The sequence below is a fragment of the Acanthopagrus latus genome, chromosome 15 (assembly GCF_904848185.1).
Source record: "Acanthopagrus latus isolate v.2019 chromosome 15, fAcaLat1.1, whole genome shotgun sequence".
Lineage (NCBI taxonomy): Eukaryota > Metazoa > Chordata > Actinopteri > Spariformes > Sparidae > Acanthopagrus > Acanthopagrus latus.
The window spans coordinates 6,649,393-6,668,884 of NC_051053.1; positions in this window are offsets into that span (position 1 = coordinate 6,649,393).

The following is a 19,492-nucleotide window of genomic DNA, read 5'->3' on the forward strand; positions in this document are numbered from 1 at the left end:
TACCAATTTGCACAGATGAAAAATGTCAAGGGCAGACCACCTGGCTATTCCATGCCTGGTCAGAGGAAAATCTTCCCGTCTTCATCAATGAGGCGCAGTGTGCCGAGCGTGTTCTGTCCCACTCACATATCACGGCCATTAGACAGGCATGTGTTGGGCTGGCTCCAGGGCAGTGCCTGCTGCTCTGCTCACTGAAGTCCCATTCAAGGTAATCCACACCAACCCAACCAATTTCACAGGTGCAAAAATGTGTAACAAGGAGAACTTGAAACATTATTGCACTGCTCACATGATCCTTGGGTGAATTCAGCGGTGTGGACAGGTCTGTTTTTCACACCCAAAAGCTGTTGTGTTGAGCTTGAATATACAGTAAAGTACAGCTTAAATGTTTCAAATGAATGACCTGCCACACAGCCTCATATAGATACAATGCTTTATCACAGGGACAAAATAGAAAAGCTATTTGTTGTATTTTCCTCCAAGTAACATTTCATGAATCTAAAGAAAAGATAGAGAAGAGAGCACATTTTAACAGGATGTCATCGGGCGAGTCAAATACTAATTTTGCCATTTGTATGGAAGTTTAGACTGATTAAACTTTAATTTTGTACATTTAGTTCTGCTTGTTTTACAGAGACTGAAACTTTTTCCTGAATCATACCCAATTGCCATTACAAAAATATCAATTATATTTGCTTTAATGTAAATATTTTGGCAACAATGTGATAGGGATTATTTTCAGCAACGGACCTACCTATCATCATCTGAATGTTCAGTTCTATTCAAGCTTTGCTCTGAGCTTCAGTTCCTTGTTTAGCTGTCTGGCCCCAACTTAAAGTTTTGATTGATGATCACTGCTGTCAGCGGTGTTTGCAGATGACGCAGGCAGCTCTATACTGCTGTTCAGCACCAAACAGCGGAGAGACACCGTTTGCAGCTAGCAGCTTATGACTATTGTATTGTATTGAACAGCTGAAGAGTTGAACATTTTCCTTACAGGTTGATTGAGACCAAAAACAGAGCAAAAAGAGAGTGAATATTGGCTTCATATTTGTCAGGTGACCAGAAACACAACCCTTTGCTCACAAATTCCATATCACCTTGAAGGTGATGATATGTCACTGATATGCTCACAACTTGTCTCTGCTGCCCCCATGTGGGCAATAAAAAAAACAAACAGTTACGGCTTGGACACATATCCTGCGTGAGCATTGCATAGAAAAGAGGGTGCACTGGTTCGATTCCCCTGGTTGGCATGTCATAGTGTCCTTGGGCAGTACTGATACTGAAACTCAAACTGCTCCTGATGTGCTGGTCAGCACCTTGCGTGGCAGCCACCGCCATCAGTGTGTCAGCGCCATGTATGCATGGGTAACCGTTAGTCACTTTGGAAAAAAGTGTCTGCTAAATGTCCTAAATGTAAATGTAAAATGAAAATATACTGCCCGTCACCTGTGTTTATTCTATCATGTCTGCTACATACTTTACAGATACATGACTAGACATGAAAATTGTAGCAAAATGCTGGTTTGATCTCAATACAACGATCCACAGATCGCTTTCAGGTGTATTTGTGCAGAAAACTGCGCGTAACTGCGCCTGAGACACATGCGAGCTGTGTGTCTCCTCGAACATGTTGACATGGCCGCCGAATTGAAGAGCAAGACATTTTACCTCGTACATGCACTGCTAAACCTTCACTCCAAAGGTTTGTTGTCTAAATTTAAACATTACCCTTCCTGTTTGTGTTAGTCATTACCTTTGTGCTTGAGGAACTTAATCTGCATTGGATCTGTCTTTATGAAGTACAGTAATCAGCATTTTACATTAAAGTTCATTTCAGTACATTTCTTCTTGACCCAGCTGACGAATTGTTGCTTAACAAAACTTTCTGGAAACACTTGCATCCAAATATTGGCACATTTAATAATGTTGGTAGCAATGGCTTTACACTGTATTGTCCCATGTGTTTCAGTCTGTCAGGGTATGATTTGTGGGCACACATATAAACAGACACGCTAAGATTTTCCTCTCCCCCCCTACTCATTTCGAGCTCTGCTGTGGGTGACCTGAATAAGCAGGGAACACAAAGGCTGACCACCTAGAATGTAAAAAAAAAAAAAAAAAAAACCCAACAATTTAGCTTGGCAGGAAAGTGTGACATGACCTAAATGACGCACACTGTACGATGTCCTGTCCCGGAGCCTATACAGTCATGAAAGTCACCACGGAGCCTCTTGAAGGTGTGTGAGTGGATGCAGGGCCAGAGCTGCAGGCTCAGATGTGTGTGGTTGTAAACAGACCTGTGTCAGTGGGGTGAGAAGACAACCTGAGCAGCTGTGGGTTCCCTCTACAGCAGAAAGAGACTCTCCGACGCGCCAAAGATCATACAATATACGTTGTTTTTGGATGGAATTACAGTAAAGCTTCTATTGTGGCACTGTTGGCATTTCCCAGACAAAGAGTTTAAGAGTTTCTCCCTCTCTCTTTTTTCTCTCTCTGTGCCGTGTCATTTTAGATTAGCAAGCTAAACTTGGTGCTTACTGTAATTAATCTAAATCCATCCAGATGGGGGAGCGGTTTCAGTTTCATCTACTACAGAGAAAAGCTGTTAGACGCTGTGTCCTTTGGGTCTTTTCTCTCATTCTCTTCCTTCTCTTCGGTGACAGTACAAGTGTCCCTCTCGTGACGGCAGGCTCTGAGTCACGAGGCAGCTGTTCTCCTCCCTCCATATATTCAGGTCCACACTGGGTGCCGCTGACAGACGCTCGTTCTGTGTCTCTGTCTCTGTCTCTTCACCTTCAGCCCGGACTCCATCCTTCCGTGACTGTCTCTGTCCTCACGTTCATCTCCCAAAGTCACTGCGCTGATTGTTGCTGCAGTCTGGTTACGCTTTGTGCCGTTTGAGAGTCATAATTCCCCCCCCAAAAAAACAACTCCTTCCTCCTTCCTTCCTGAACCTGACTGCTGTCATCCTGTATGTATGGTTTTGTTATAGCACTAATTGTTTCCATTGGATACAGTATATAAAACATGGTGCTGTGGAGCTCTGAACAAACAATAACCACATTGTCCTGTCTGCGATTTCATATGTTCAGGCACAAATACACCCGTTAATAAATTAAGGGTACAATTTCCCAGCCTGGAGGAACTACAGAAATAAATACGGTTTTAGTTCTTTTCCCGTCTTGCATTGCCGCAGAGAGATTATTCGATTCTGACTGAAATGTCTGGAAAACTTCATCGATCAGATCGATCATCGCTGCTGGAAACCAGACGCTCCCCTCCATAAAAACTCCTGAGTTCACTGCAGACCTTTTAAAAGTGGAATCTTGGCACGATACGAACCCCTACACAGCTACAGAACCACATTCACTAACCTCTTTTCATATTCCTCAAGATCCCAGACTAATTTATTAAGATCTCGGTACGAGTCCGTGCTTTTGGCTCCCACAGTCGAACCATCCTGCAGTTTCTGTGCATTATCCTGCCACTCTTGTCCCTGTAAAATGCAAACCAGCTTTTCTAACATGTGGACTCTGACACGCTGCTGCCAAAACATTATTGCACAAATCTGTCTCCTCCTCACGGAGTTCTCTTTCCTTTCCCGCTCTCGCCCTCTCACTCCCGCTGTGGTCTCACCTCTCTTTTCCCTTCCTCTGCTCCCCAAAAATGTCAAAGAGAATTCTGCTCACGGCTGACGAGTGCGCTACTTCGTCTCCATCACTGTTTGGAGGTGATGGGACGTTTGGAGGACAGTCAGAGCTCATGTTCCTTTGAGTCAGAGAACAAGAGAAGGTGTAATTTCCTGAGTCTGAGACCCAGGTGGGCTCTAAAAATAATTCAGGCCCACGCTTACAGTTTGGAAAAATGACTGCTTGATAAAAGGCACCTGAGCCAAGAAATTCTGTGATCTGGTCCGGGGCCACCCTGTGTAGCTCGGTGGGTAGATGTTGGCAGCGGATGGCCAGGTTGAGGTGTCATCATAATCACGCTATTACGGGAAAAAAAGGTAAAAATGGCATACTTACTGTGACCACAAAGATCAAAACTCAACATTGTATTTTGACCTTCAGGACCTCCATACATACTAACACCATGCCAAAAATAAGCGAGTGACTTCCTCCAACTGTTAGAGGATGAGTTTTTACCACTCAGATCAACAGGGAATACAATAGGAACCATCACGGAGGCCAGTGACAATGTTACAGTGATTACTTTTCGCAACTTTTTACGTGTTTTCAACAAATGGAGAAAAAAAAACGTGCATCACAGCATCGTGTCGGGGAAAAAGTAGGTGAGGACCTCAGCCGAGTCCACCGAGGTGTCGTGTTTCCATCACTACCAGTTGGAGCTGAAGCTGATAAATCCCTGACTACCGCAGAGTCGACTACCCAGGAATGAATCCCGATTCCCACTGAAAGACAAAAGCCAGATGTTCCTGCTTGCTTTTCTGTCCAGTGGGAAAGAGGGTATACGAGTATAAAAATACATTTGTCGGACGATTCAGCAGTCCCAAGGAGCGTGGGGGTGGGGGTGACAGGAGAAGACGTGATAGAGTGTAACTAGACATGGAGAGACTCGGGGAATCGGTGGTCGCGCTGCACACACAGGCGCACATGCACGCTCTGCCGTAATTAGCAGCATTTCTGCGTTTGGCTGTCCGCTGTCAGGGCCCGGGCCAGCACTTAGCACGGGGCAGGAAGGCTGTCTGAGTGTGGAGAGCACAAAGCACTTCAAAGCAACAGAAGACTGGCAAAGACAGCGAGATGGCTGGGGAGATGGGGAGAGAGAGAGAGAGAGAGAGAGAGAGAGAGGCAGCTCATGTAGGGAAACAAGGGAGAAGAAGAATATCCCTCTAAATCACACTCCGGGGAGAGAGGAGAAGAGACAGTCAGAACACGCTGAAGTTATTATCCTCTTTCTGTCGCTGCTCTGGTCTCTCTGTCCGTTTCCCTGCATCACGCGTCCCTGCGTTTGTGAGAAATGATGTTCGTATGATTAGGAGAGAAGCTCTGGGAGATGATTCTTGCGTCTAAAGAGATTTTTAATGATAAATAACGAGTGAAGTTACTGCAGATGTCCGTCTCTGCTGTCTCTCTTTCGCACACTCTTCAGCTCCTCCGATTAAGCTCGAATAAAGCAGCCAGCAGTTCTGGGAAGAAGCAGGCATGGTTCTGTGTGGCCGCTTCCAAGTACCTGTGATAAAACAAACCTCGTGTGTGTGTGTGTGTGTGTGTGTGTAACCAAGCCTCGCTCTCACCTCCCAACAGAGAGTGCAGCCCCTGTTCATAATTTGATTTTTTTTTTTTTTTTAAATAAGCCTGCAAGCTGTTGCTGTGCTCGTCACCTCGGGTTGAGGATGAGTCTCTGTCTGTTGTTTCCTTCATCCTCCATGCTGGCGTGCAACAGAACCGAACTCTCCCGGCTCGCTCTTCAGAAGAAGTTTGATAACACCAATGTGCTGACTGCTCAAACAAAGTATTCAGTATTCTTGGCTCACACGCTCAGAGCCGAGGCACGGTTTCCCTCCAAACTGGTCGAAATGTATGTTTTGATCGAATCATTAAAACATTAATTGTGGCGCTGAAACAGGAGATGGCGGTTTATTGAAAACAGGCAAAAACAATCCTGTTGGAAATATTGGGTTCCTTCTGTGTTTTTTTTTTCTTCTTTTCTCCCAGATGATAGAATAATACGAGCCCTTCTGTTCTTTCCGTTATAAGTCTCAAGTTCTGTTCTTTTCATGTCGCTCATTTCCCAAACACTGATGCGTGGAAGAAAAGAGTCACAGATGTTGCGTATCGGATAATCCACCTCTGATTATGTTTCTCTTTATCTGAGCTATTGATTTAACAAACACCCAAACCACGGCTTTACATATTAGTGTTACTTGAAGGAAAATGGATAAACCTGCTTTCTCTGCATCCTGTTGGTCTTTTTTTCAACTTCTTCAATTTTCATCACCTTCCCTTAAGTCTGTGGATGTCCACAAGAGGGCACAGTGGAGACGGTTGATCTTTGGCCCCTGACTGACCTTTGTTGCTTCAAGGACCCTAAATATGAGCAACTGCTCTTTCAAAAATGCTAAATATGCTCCATACCTTTGTGATAATGGAAGTGACTTATTTCACCCTGTCAGAATTCGGCACAACTTAAAGTTCCCAAAAGTTCGAATAAAAGTCAAACAGACTGTACATGCAGTATCTTTACAGGCAGGTCTGAATTTATTAGCAGACTTCCCAAACTTAAGAATGACAATTTCAAATCAGAAAATCTTTCACTGTACACTGTTGTGTCAATGTCTGTTTTTCAGTCAAATAATGTTGCTCTTCCTCCTTGATTTGTGCCACCTACTGACCCTGATCTCCACCACTGGGTGCAGATTAAGGGTGGCATGGAAACAGACAACATGAGCAGAGCAGGCAGATAAATATGTTTGTCCTGTCAGTTCTGATTACTTTTTAAACGTAGATATAAAATCATAAATATATTATGGTCATTTCTTAAAAGCTTATTTACTGAACATGAACAAACTGAACAAATACTTTTTACTTATATATTAGAAGTGACCTCTCGTGGCCCACCTGCAGTGCCTTCACTCCCACCAGAGGGCTGCAACTAACAATGCTGTATACCAGTGATCATCAACTGGCGGCCCGCGGGCCGAATCCGGCCCGCCGAACCGTTCAATCCGGCCCGCGACTGGATTCGAAAATTGTGAGGAGAAAAAAAAAAGAGGAGAATATATCATGTGGTCCACACTATTAAAGCAACTGAAAATAGCAACAACGACTGAGACTCTTAACTATCAGTAATCCCCACCAATTATGACTCTATTTAGGCTTTATTCCGAAATGAGGACAAACTCGCTCCACTTTTTTTTTTTTTTACATTTATTGTTTCACACAGTTCTTGTTATTTTCCACACATAACTTTTCCTTATGCCCCCTACTTAACGTTTGGTTTTTATTTCAAAGTCTCAACAAACTTCAAACCAGACTTCTCCGTACAAAAAAAGGAGAGAAAACCAACTGGCTGGCATAACTTAAAATAGCATGGTAAATAAATACTAACCTGGTATCCGAACAAAAACAGGTTACAAATAATGTTTGCACATCAAATAAAACGTTAAGTGGGCTATAGCGATTTCAAATCACAAGGCTGAAATAGGTTACTCACACTGCTCAATGGCTAAAATTACATTTCCCCTCTGACACCAACTTTTTTACATCAGGCTTGGCCGCTGTCAGACTTATGCGCAAAGAGTCCTCCAAGGACTGGTGTGACAGCCGGTTCCTCTCATGTGTTTTTATGTTGTTCATTTTGGAGAACGCAGCCTCACAGGTGTACGTCGAACCGAACATGGTGAGCACATACATAGCCAGCGTCTTCAATGTACCATACTCCTCGGGACAGGACAACCAAAATGCGCCCAGGTTTTCAGCACCACGGAGAGCAGCCTTCAGGTCCCCGGCGGCCTGGATTTCAGCCAGCTCGCTCTGAATGGCCGCTTCGTCCAAAGACATCATTTTCACTGCGTTTGTGGAGAATTCTCCACTTGGGTTGATGCTGAAAGGATCACGCACAAATCCAATGACATCCCTGGGAATTAAAAAGTCATCGAACCTGGAGGAGAAGTTGTCTTTTAATTGTGTGATGAATTTCTTCATCCTGTCTGTTACGTGGCTTTGTCCCACCTTCTTCAGTGTGCTGAAATGCAACAGCCTCCCCGACAACAAATCTGCGTTAAAAAGGTCAAGTTTGTTCCCAAACGCATCGAGTTTTTCCACCAGATCCACCACTGATTTCTCTCTTCCTTGCAGCTGGAGATTAAGTGCATTCAAATGCGAGAAAATGTCTGTCAAAAATGCAACGTTGGACATATATTCGCTGTCCTGCATGGTGCGGAGATGGTCAGCTGCCGCTTTTGCTTTGCTTTGTTTCAAAAACTCCACTACCTGGGCACTGAGTTCAACGAAGCGCTCCAGTGCTTTGCCCTTACTGAGCCAGCGCACGTCATTGTGGAGTAACAGGTCATCATGAGAAGCCTCGGATTCGAGCACAAATTTGCGGAACAGGCGATGCTGTGTGCTTGAGGTTCCTCTGATGTGGTTGATAATTTTCATTGTTTTCTCCATCACCTCTTTGAGCTCCCCACTTAGCTTTGCGCACAGCACACTTTGATGGATAATGCAGTGAAGCGCGTTAGTTTTAGGAGCGACAGTCTTTATTCTGCTCACCAGACCCTTGTTTTTGCCAATCATAGCAGGTGCTCCATCTGTCACTATCAGGTTGATTTTATCAAAGGACAATCCATGACTTTTAAAAAAATCCTCCAGTTTTCCGAAGATGATGTCAGCAGTGGTGTTGTCCTCCAGCGGAAGCAATGCCAGCAGCTCCTCTCGGAAATCTTTGCCATCAAAGAATCTGACAAAAACGCACAACTGTGAGATATCCGTATTGTCCGTGGATTCATCAATGGCCAACGAAATGTATTTGGCTTCCTTGATCCCTTCAATGACAACTTGCTGGACATGCTCTGCCAAGACGTGTACACGACGCGCGGCAGTTGAAGCAGAGAGAGGTATTTGTTTGACAGCTGCAATAATTCTGTCCATGGATTTGTCGGGGGCAAGTTCCTCCAGAACTGTGACCATGCACTCCTTGAAAACCTCACTTTCTGTGAAAGGTCGATTATGTTTGCAAAGCACCCAGGCAGCCTGCATTGATGCACACGTTGCTCTCTCTTGATCAGTTAAAGCTCGAGTAATAATGCCACTTGCACAGGAGTACGCAGATTTCAATGTGGCAATTTTTCTCTTTCGGGCCTCTGACTGCTCAGGATATGAATCCTTGAAATTTGTGTGTTTAGTGTTGTGGTGACGGCGCAGATTATATTCTTTTGCAACAGCAACAGTTTCGTTGCAAATGAGGCACACAGGTAACGGATTTCTGAAGGTTGGCATGATAAATGCGTACTTTTCAGTCCATTCGTCATTAAAGGATCTGTTTTCCGCGTCAACTTTTCGTTTCATGGCCTTTGAGAGTGCCATTTTAGCCTACCTGTGTTAAGAGGCCTTTTCCTTCCACTAACTGAAACTGTATTAGCGCTGAAGCCAGGGACGACAGCCCTATATCGATACTTTGTTTCATCTGTTTGTTTTTCAAGTGCTCTATAAATAAAGTTTACTTGAATTGAGACAAAGTATCTCTATCACTCCTGGTGGTTGACTGTGGTACAAGTGATAGGAGCCTGACTCATAAAGGCTAAAAATGCCTTCAGTTTTGTAATGAAATGAAAAAATATAAACAAATAAACATTAAGTGATAATTTTATGCCAAAATTATATTTTTATTTCAATTTTTTGGGGGTCCGGCCCCCAAGGTGAGTGTCCAGTAAAATTCTGGCCCTCCGACAAATGTAGTTGGTGACCCCTGCTGTATACCACGAGTCGACCAGTTGCCCACCTGGCTGATTACAGATCCAATATTCAGCGTTTTTCTCATTACTGAAATAGGAGTTTTTGTTGTTGTTGTTTTTATCTGACTGCCGTTAAAATCAATTCATTTGGCTGTGGTGCAGAATGCAGCTGACAAAATTACAACATGTGACTCCTTTACTGACATTGTAAACATTGTTCAAATCACACAATAAAGGTAAATAAGTTACCACAAATCTGTATGATAGTAGGAGTTATTCTCCTCAACCTGTCAGGCTAAAATGCATTGCAACGCAATTACTTATACTTTGGTTTGATAAAAAAGTACAATATCTGCCTGGAAGATGTAGTGGAAGGTAGGTATAAAGTAACAGGAAATGGAAATATTCAAGTAAATTACAAGTAACGATAACGCCTCGATCTTTATCCCACATGTTTTTGTTATTTTTAACTAGAGAACACCCTGCATCAGTGATAGCGCCGCTAAATCATACCTGCTATAAATGACGAGGAATTGAGTGCTGCTGATGGAGAGTTGGATGACAGGCTGTTTCATCGGCCCTCAGGACTCCGCCATCTGCTCAGCCATCTGAAGGCAGGAAACTGGCATGCTTCATCTTACCTTCTACTATAGACTCCAGCAGCCCGCTCTGTACTTCAGCCACAGCACGGACTGAGCTTCCCGACAGCCTGAAATTCATGCGCTCACTGTGGGCTACAACAAGGCACACTTGGCGTGCCGCCCGAACCCTCACTTTCATTTATGATTACAGTCATTTTCATATGGTGCGGGTGATGTTACTGTCAGTTTCAATGCAGGAGACATGCAATAGTCTATTTCTCAGGAATCTGATTGCTTGTAATTACGTGGCTCATTTTGTGAGAGTTAAGGACCATTACCATGACAAAAAAAAAATGTCTTCTGGTCAACCAGCTGCACACCTGGTGTTTTTCGTCGCACTGACAATCTCTCAGCCCCTCATCGGAACAGACCTGGATCCTTCCACCCTGGAAACAAACAGCAAGTCGCACAACTGGCAGCCTGCTTCGCTGGGTGTTTGATGAAATAAGTGCATTTTAATCTGCGCCGAGACTTGGCTGCCAAAAGCTGATCTACAGCCAAACAGCACATCAGAACTTTGTGGGGGGATATGTTTTTTTTTTCTTCTTCTTCTTCTGTCTTTTTCTTTTCTTTCCCTGCCTGACAGGCTCATTTTTCTTCTCTCAGTGGGACGGGTGCTGGTGGTGGTATCATTACACTCCACTACATTACAGAGCACTCTATCATGGGGCTCAGTCCAAGAGCTTTCACGCTCGTTGCTGTCAGTATCACTGACGGGGCTTTACTGCGCAAAGTCCTGAAAGCTCATAAATTCTGTATGTTTAACAAGTCAACCTTTTGTGTCTGGTGTCTCGCTGTGTGCTGCGGGTATGCTGCCAATATTTTCAGAGCACCATACCAGCACAGGAGCGCTGTGTATACACAAAATGTGTAAAAGCCTCGACTGTCATCGACTGAGTGAGAACTCTTTTATTTCGGCTTTTTGTGTCCTCTGCTCACCCCAGCGTTCACTCAAGATGGAGTGGACACGGGAGTCTCAGTACACTTAAAATCACCTATTATGTAAGGAGAACAGAGAGTCTTCTCTCTCTTTCTCCCTCTCCCTCTCTCCCCCATCCCTCCTTCCAGGCAGTGAAGACTAATGCAGCGTCATCTGCCTCCTGGCAGGACGCTCTCTCTTCATTACTGGAGTGAGGGCCTCTTTTTCCTGTCGTGTTTTTCACTTCACTGTGAGCGGAGCTGCATGTGTGTCTGCATAATTTTCCCACTTCCTGTCATCATAATCAATAGTGCGGCGTGTAACCAGCAGGTAGTAAATCATAGATGTAGATGATTAGAAATCTGCTTTTAATCTGTAAAGTAAAAAAAAAAAATAGATGTGCAAACAAATCATAATTGATAAAGTAACCATATTTTGTGGTGCTGCGTTTCACAAATCATTCTTCACAATCAGTCTGATTTCTTTTGTCCCGCTATTTTAAATCTCAGCCCTCCCAATCCAGAACAGACGGCACAGAAATTAAAAACAACCCAACAAGAATCATTTGAACACAGCAGCTTCCCGAGATAGCGCGGCTTTGTAAATGAGAGGCAGATTTCACCGACACTATCCCTATAAAAGGCAGGAAGGCAAATGTAGCTGAAGCCTCAATTAGATCTTGCAGGCTCGAGGATCCCCCTGCCAAAGCATGAAATCACATCACCGACATTACAGCCATCAATGTGGCTTCATGCGAGCCCGTGGCTGCTGTTTAATAATCATGCATGGCAGCTTTGATGTTCAGCTCTGAGGGACGTTGGTGTTTCGATCAAGCAGGAGCAAGGACAGAGCAGACACGAAGCTTTCATTTCAGATCTTGTGGCTCAAATCAAACACCGCCAGAAATCGTGTGAAGACTGAAATACTGTATGAGTAACACCCCACTGAATGTTTCTCTGAAAACGTAACTCATTGATTATTCATAAATGTATTTCCACTGCGATGGGAACTATTTTCAAAAGGAAAAACCCCCTCATGCCTCGGTAATAACTTTTATTTTTGGGAGTGTGTTTTTTTTTTTTTTTACAAGACACAGTAGCAGGCGTGAAGGTGAGCGAAACCATGGCAATAAACCAGGCGTGTACGTATGTAAGCGTGCTGTGAGTTCCACTAGCTCAGAGGGAAGATATGTGTGTCTCAGTGCAGCAGCAGACTGGGATGTTTCCTCTGCTATAAAAGCCTTTCCACATGTGTCCACCTCAGACCTGTTCTGAACAAAGCCGCAAGAGAAAAAAAAAAAAAGAATTGCATTGTCCCTGCCAACGAGACGAAATTTAAACCACAGGATGCGTGTCCATGGGCATGAATTTCCATATGTTTGTAACGCAGGACAAGTTGAAAACGTGTGTCCATGAACTTAAGTCATAAATTTCATCTGTATTTCATGAGCAGATTTTTATTAACATATAGCAGAAATCACAATTCGTCCTCAACCTTTAAGGGGCTCTGTGAACTTTTGTGTTGTGCTTGGCCTGTCTTCAGTTTATGTTAGTGGGCTCCATTTCTAAATTATCGTTAGCTACTGTTGCTCTCTGTTAGCCGAGCTGAGTGAGGCGCAGAGACGAGACACTCGAGACACTTGTGCGTAAAATATTGTCTGTCAAAATCCAGCAGCCTTAAACGGCTTCAGCAAATTCTCCACAGGCTTGTATAGGCAACCGAGAGGGAGAGTCTCGTGTTTCACGCCATGTTACAATTCTCTCGCATACGACCAATAAAAAGGTGATTAATACATATAAATTACAATTGTTTCTAACTTTGAGTCTCTGTAACCAAAGTGACTTTTTCGTGAACTGAAAAATATCTTTTCACAGCCACAACCACAATGCATTTGCAGCAGTCTTTGAGGTCATTAAACACATCGCCACGTGTGGATGCAGAAGTCTCCTAACTGAGAATACGGTTAAGAAAAACTGACGACGAATGTCGCTTTTGGATGTCTGACATTACTCACACGTCTTCCTCCTTTTTTATGGTTGTCATTAAGCATGAAAGAGCCTTAAACCATACCAAACACTGGATGTGGACTCTTGTGGACCCTCCAGCCCCCCACATGGTGCGTTTGTGAAAGGAAGTCGTGCTGAAAGTTACATAAAACAATTTGAAGTGGAGTACATGAATCCTGTAGATGACGTTTTTTGTGACAGCCTCGCAAACTGCCACGATGTTTTGACGTCTCTGCAGCCACGGCGAGTTCGCCGTTTGAGTGGAACCTAACGCAGGAAAAGGAGCCCTGTGGATTTGGGCTCCCTCTGTACTGTAAGCTTGTTTACAAATCTAGCTTCATGATTTTACAAAGCACCAGATTAAAGCTGGATAAACACTGAATAACGATGAGCCAAGACTTGAATGTCAACATTGTGTGTGTTCAGTGGGGAGGGGACGGCTTCTCTCTTTTGTGTGTCTCTTTAAACAAAGCTGAATGTGTCTTTATATGGCAGTGCAGCGGCGTGCATGTGAACCATCCAGGCAGGAATCTGTTGGCTCATCTCGTTTCTCTCATCCCCCTTCCCTCTGGCAGTGGGTATGCTGAAGGTCCACAGTTGTCACCACAGCGCACAGTTGAGAATATTATTATTCAGTAAGACAGTGAGAAGCCTGCGATGGGGCCGCAAGAATAAAAAACGGGTGGCACTTTACAGTGGGAACAAGATGAAGTGTTGGTGTCAGTCTTGATCAAAAATATAGAGTCGTAACCATCGCTTCTCATTTGTCATAATAGAGCCAGAATGCCAAGCTTGTAAATCATGCCTTCAGGCTGCAGTGACCAACATATTTCTGTGCTCATAACTGGGGTCAGTTCATGACAAAAGCACTCATTTTCACGCCTAATCAACTTTATTTATTTCTGCAAAATCTGCATGATGCCAGTCCCTCCTGGAGCACAAACTCCCTCAAGCTAGCGGCGGGGAATCTTATTTTCTCCGTGTTATTATCGTCCTCGCTGCTAAATTAACAATATTGTCTCTCCCTGGGGATTTCATGCGGGCAAATCGCATCCGCTCTGTCTTTCTATATTCTGTTTTTATCTCTCTTTCTCCCCCTCCCCCTCTCTTTTTTCCCTCTCCTCCTTTGCAACCCCTGCCTGTGATAGCTCAGAGGAGCTAAATCCTGCTGATGTCTCTCCCTTGATCTGAAATTTATTAGAGGGAAGATCTGCTTTGCCTCCGGCACGTCGCTCTGCCCTACCAGCTGTCCCATTCAATTGCATTATAGTTAGCCTGGCTTGGAATGAATGCATATTTCTATACAGCTGGATTAATACACATCTCAGTTGGTTTTGTCCCTTTCATGACTGCGAGTGCCTTTTTGTTCCACTTTTCCGCAGTCGCTGGAGAGCAGCCACGCAATCATATGTGGATTATTACGAAGCGGAAATTATTTATTACCTCTGATTGTGTTTTGGCCCGTGTAAGACATAATAAGGAACAGTCCGAGAACTCTTTGGTTTATCTGGAAGCCAACTCTTCCCTGTTATTCCTCAGAAAGAACAAACTCAATTGCTCATTGTTCCTGCTTTTATGTAACTCCTAAACGCAGGTCTTCTTCCGCTCTGCAGGTATCTCTTTCACTTTTGAAAAGCCTATAATTAGCTTCTGTCATTCTTAACATTTATCCATCTTTTTCACCCACTCCTGTCTTTTTTGAGGCTTCAAATATCGCGCTTCAGTCGGTATGGGCAGATTATTTTCCACCAAACGCCTTCCTGCCATTTCTCCTCTGAGTTTTGCTCCCGCAGTGACGTGTGAGGTGAAATATTCGGTTCGCTTTGTGTGTCGTGCAAACTGAATATCCCCGCTGGTGCGCTACAGTAAACTGGATAACACTGATATCGTATACGGTAACATCCGCTGGCTCAAACCGTGAAAAGTCTTCACCTCAGATTTGGATTGCCAGCAAGAGCAACTGATCAGCATTCCTGCAGGTCCAGGCCAACTGTTGACAGGCCTCACAGATGCACAAACACACGCCAAATAACCCAGTCTGCGCTCACGGAAGATGGAGGATGTGTGTGCAGACACTTCCAGGCGCAGACCCGCCGAAAAAGATGACATGTGGGGTTTTATTTAGCTCGACTTCAGACTCCAAAATGTTGGAAGGCATTTGAGGAGATGTTTATTTGCTTTTAAAGATTCCAAGTTAATATATTTTATTTTGGTTTGAGAGTTCTCATTTCCTGTCATGTTGGAAGAGAACAAGATCTCTTTCAGTGCGCTCCTCTGACAGTATCCGCGTAGTTGTGTGTGTGAGAGATTCTCGACTTGTGGTTAAGTCAATAGGAGAAGGGTGTTTGCAGTGGCACCCTGCCCGGACGACTTTGGAGATAGAAAACACGGCATGCATGAACACAAATCTCATGCATCACTCTCGTCTACAGGTAGCATGTGCTTGCTAAAGTAGACGCCGATGGCACTGTATGACACATACAAGCTGTACTACATAAACAAATATGCTCCAGTGCTCACATCTCACCAGCAGAGGATCATTTAGACTGTCTGCTCTAGGAATGCATATCTCCCAGGAAACACAATCTGCTCTTTTCAGCTCCCATTTGATTGCCGAGAAGACGGACAGGTCAGCATACCAGGATGGCACAGTCACACACGAAGACTTCTCAAGACAAGCAGACAATTTGTGTTACTGCGGTGGATGTGAGATTACAGCGCATTCATTTCTTGTTATCTCATCAGAAGATGTAACCCTCTTGCACGCATTTGAGCAAACGCACACATACGGCATACAGATACTGTACATACCACCAGTGTCTCTCCTCTGTTCTTTGTAACAGGTTGAATGCATCTGGGATGTGATGTTTGACATGGTCACAGACAAACTGATACCAATCAAAAGGAATACAATGGTCTCATCATGTCCATGAGCTCATGTGGATTTAGTTCACAAAGTTTCCTGCACAGAAATGCACAAATGCAAGTCTTCAAAAATGTATATATTAAAAGGGAAATCTAGCAACATGTGGTGGTTTAGTGGTTTTCTTGTTTGTGAAAGGGCTGAACTCTGTGATAAAAAGAAAAGTTTGACAGATATTACATCTGAGACAGGATTCACAATTAGTAGTAATGATCCTGTCTGCACAGCACATCCTCATACCAAAATGACTGGTAGTCACTCCCATAATGACATGAGGCTGTGGTGTACTGGTAACATTGATTGTGCAGTTCCTGTTTGTTTAAGTTCAGGCACTAAAACTACTTAATTAGGTTCAGGAAAACATTGTTGTTTGGGTAAAAAAAACACTAAAAAAAAAACTATGCTACTTGTAACTTAAGGTACATTACATACATTACTCATTACATTATGTAATGTAATTATGTACACAATATAACTTAATTACACTTGTGAATTAAATTAACTCACGATCCTGCATGAAAGTTTTCAATTTTAACCAAACTGTCCATCTCTCACCTCTTAAACCTCCCTGTGCAGACTTTATACTACTTCTCCTTACTTCCTCCTTTGCAGCCTTAATAATGACTCCAGCCACTAGAGCTCATTGCCGAACAAAAAACGTCAATGTGTGTCGCAATATGCTTCTCTCACAGTTGTTTTCTTTAATCAAACATGCCGTAGATCAACATGCCGTAGAGGTTATCATCTTTATTTTTGTCCATACTCAGAACTGGTCAGATGAACTCTCTTCCGCAGCACAGGTGTGACCTGACCAGTAAAAACCACATGAACGAAAAAACACTGACAAAGTGTTTAATGCTACCTTAACACTGCACGTCTGAGAACATAAAGAGCAGAGAACCCACAGTAATAATCACTGTTTTCTTTTGCCCTTTTTTCACTCTTCATTGCAGGGTCAGTATCCCCATCTTCAACATTTCACAGCACAAGCTTCAAATAGAAACTGGCAGTTTTGGAGAGAAGCTGAAACCAAGAATGTTTTGCAGAAATAAATATTTCATGAAGTTTGAAACGTGAAAAAGGCAATATTTGTGTGCTGTGTGTGTCTGTGTGTGTGTGTGTGTGTGTGTGTGTGTGTGTGTGTGTGTGTGTGTGTGTGTGTGTGGCTGTACAGTGCTTTGGGTCATTATGATAATTTAAGGCTGTGGCAAAGTTATTATTTTCTGCTGAATTGCAGATTCAGACACTGGAAGTGTGGGATGAGATGTAATAAGAAGGCTTCTTCTTTCATTACATTCTCAATATGAATAGGAATGCACATGTTCAGCCATGATGGACGTTCGAATGTGACAACCCAGTAATTTTCTTCAGTTTGCGAACATCCGCTGGTAACCCAAAAGACAATCAACCCGATGCCAAGACCCAAAATCTTTCCTATTTCAGTTGACACACCGTATAACCAAATATGCATTTCTGTGACAGCCTTGTGAATATATCACAACCCTTCCCATACGCACTGTGTGCTACAACCTTTTGTCATACTACTATCTCAAGAGCTGTTGGATGGATTATATGAAATGTGGTCCATGAGCAAAGGTAAAACAAAAGTAAAAGTTGTGCTAAGTTTTACAGACATTGCTGGACTACCCTCCCAAGGAAAACAAGTTAGCCTTTACAGCTACAACATGGGTTTTGGGGGCTTTATGTGTAGGTCAGCTATCTATTTTTTGTGAGTTAACATACTTAAGGGCATTACGCTACATGACTAAACAAAGTTATTTTAACCTAAGGTATGATCTTGCCTTAAACCTGACCAAGCAGCTCTGGCGCCTAACGAAACTGCAACGTTTTCACATTGTTAACTATGTACTACATGTAGCCCACCGCTATCTAAATACTATCATCACAACCTCATGATTTTAGCCTCATTAAATTAGGACCACCTAATGCACATAAGCACTGATTATGAGTTGCATCCACTGAATAAGTTCCTCAGGCTTAGGTTTACTGTTGTGGTGAGTGTGTAATATATGTGTGTGTATGTGCCACTTACAGCCTTGAGGAGAAAACACACACAGATTCACATGCATAGGAGAGCACGTGAATGCGAATATAAATACGCACCCCACAGGAATCTGTGCCAGTGTGTGATTAGATACGCATCTTTTCAAGCAATCTGGGGCAAGCAGCAGGATCCTGGCAAATAATATTAGTTCTGCATAATTCTCATTTTGTTAGAGCTCCTCTGTCGTATTCTTGGATTCAGTTTCCATTCATAAGCGTTGGATGCTGCGTCGTCTTTGTGGACGCATTTGTGCCTGTTTACAAGCCTCCGTGTGCACTCGAGAGCCTCTGCCAGGAATGTGTGATCCGAGCATACCTCGGGAAGTGTCACAGTGATGGAGAAAGGGACTAATTTCAGCATATGTCATGACTCATGATGTCAAGATAAGAGCTTCACCCAGAAATAGACCCATCAAAGTGATTTCACTCCCCATTTTTCTTCTCTGTCCTTTTTATCTAATCAAAACCAGTTTCCTGTCCTTGGGAGCGACACGAGCACCAAAACGCAGGCTTTTATCTGGCATCCAGGTTTTTAGTCAACCTTGTAAAAAATTCAAACCAAGTGAGACCTTGATCTGTTTGTGAGGGAGAAGACTTTCCTGTTCTTGAAAGGGGGGAAAAAAGTGGCAATATAGGACATCCAAGTGGGCCGTGATAAATGTTTAATATGAGCACTTCTAATGGTGCATTAAACATATGGGCTACGGGATGAGTCACCACAGCATGAGCACTCTGCACCAGAACCAGCCTGCTTAAAACGGACAGCAGTGTTGGCCAAGTAACCTCCTGCTGGATGGCCATGCAGCACCTAAATATGAAAACAAGCTTCAATTATAACAAGCTGGAGCCTCGCTGAATGCTGGCAGAAACCAGTGATTCATGCTGTACAATAACTTCACTGTAGGCCAAAGTCTGTCACTCACCGGTGACTGAATAATGATTTCATATTTTTATCTCATGGGTTTCAGAATAGCACTTCCGTAGTCTTAAAGTGCTGATAGCAATATAGAGTTTTGCTCTGATTCTTGCCTTATATAAAGTTATTAACCCTCTGCCGCCCGCATAAGGACATTTCTGCTTTTGATACCTTTGTTTTGGTTATAGAATTACAATTTTTAACAGTATCATCAAGTTTAAATCACTGTTGAAAAGTGGTGTGGACATAAAAAAATATGATGGTCTTAAACAAATGTGATGCCCAAGAGAAACACTGGAGGAGACATTAGCAACTACTTAAGCAAGCTACACTGTGACGTCCTGTGTAGGCTGTCGTATATATTATGATGCACCGTCAAATGCAGCAAATTGAACACAATAATCTTAATATGGTTGCAAACTTGAAGCTATTCCAGCTGCTTAATCATCAGATTTAGCTATTACAAAGGTATTGTCTGTTATTTTACTGTGTAAGCTGGTCACATAGTGTTTTTAGACTGTTGCTTAGCCTTAGTTTACAGCTGATTGCATGTAGCCTACTACTTAGGTTCTTCTGGGTTGAAATTTCCTTTTAATTTC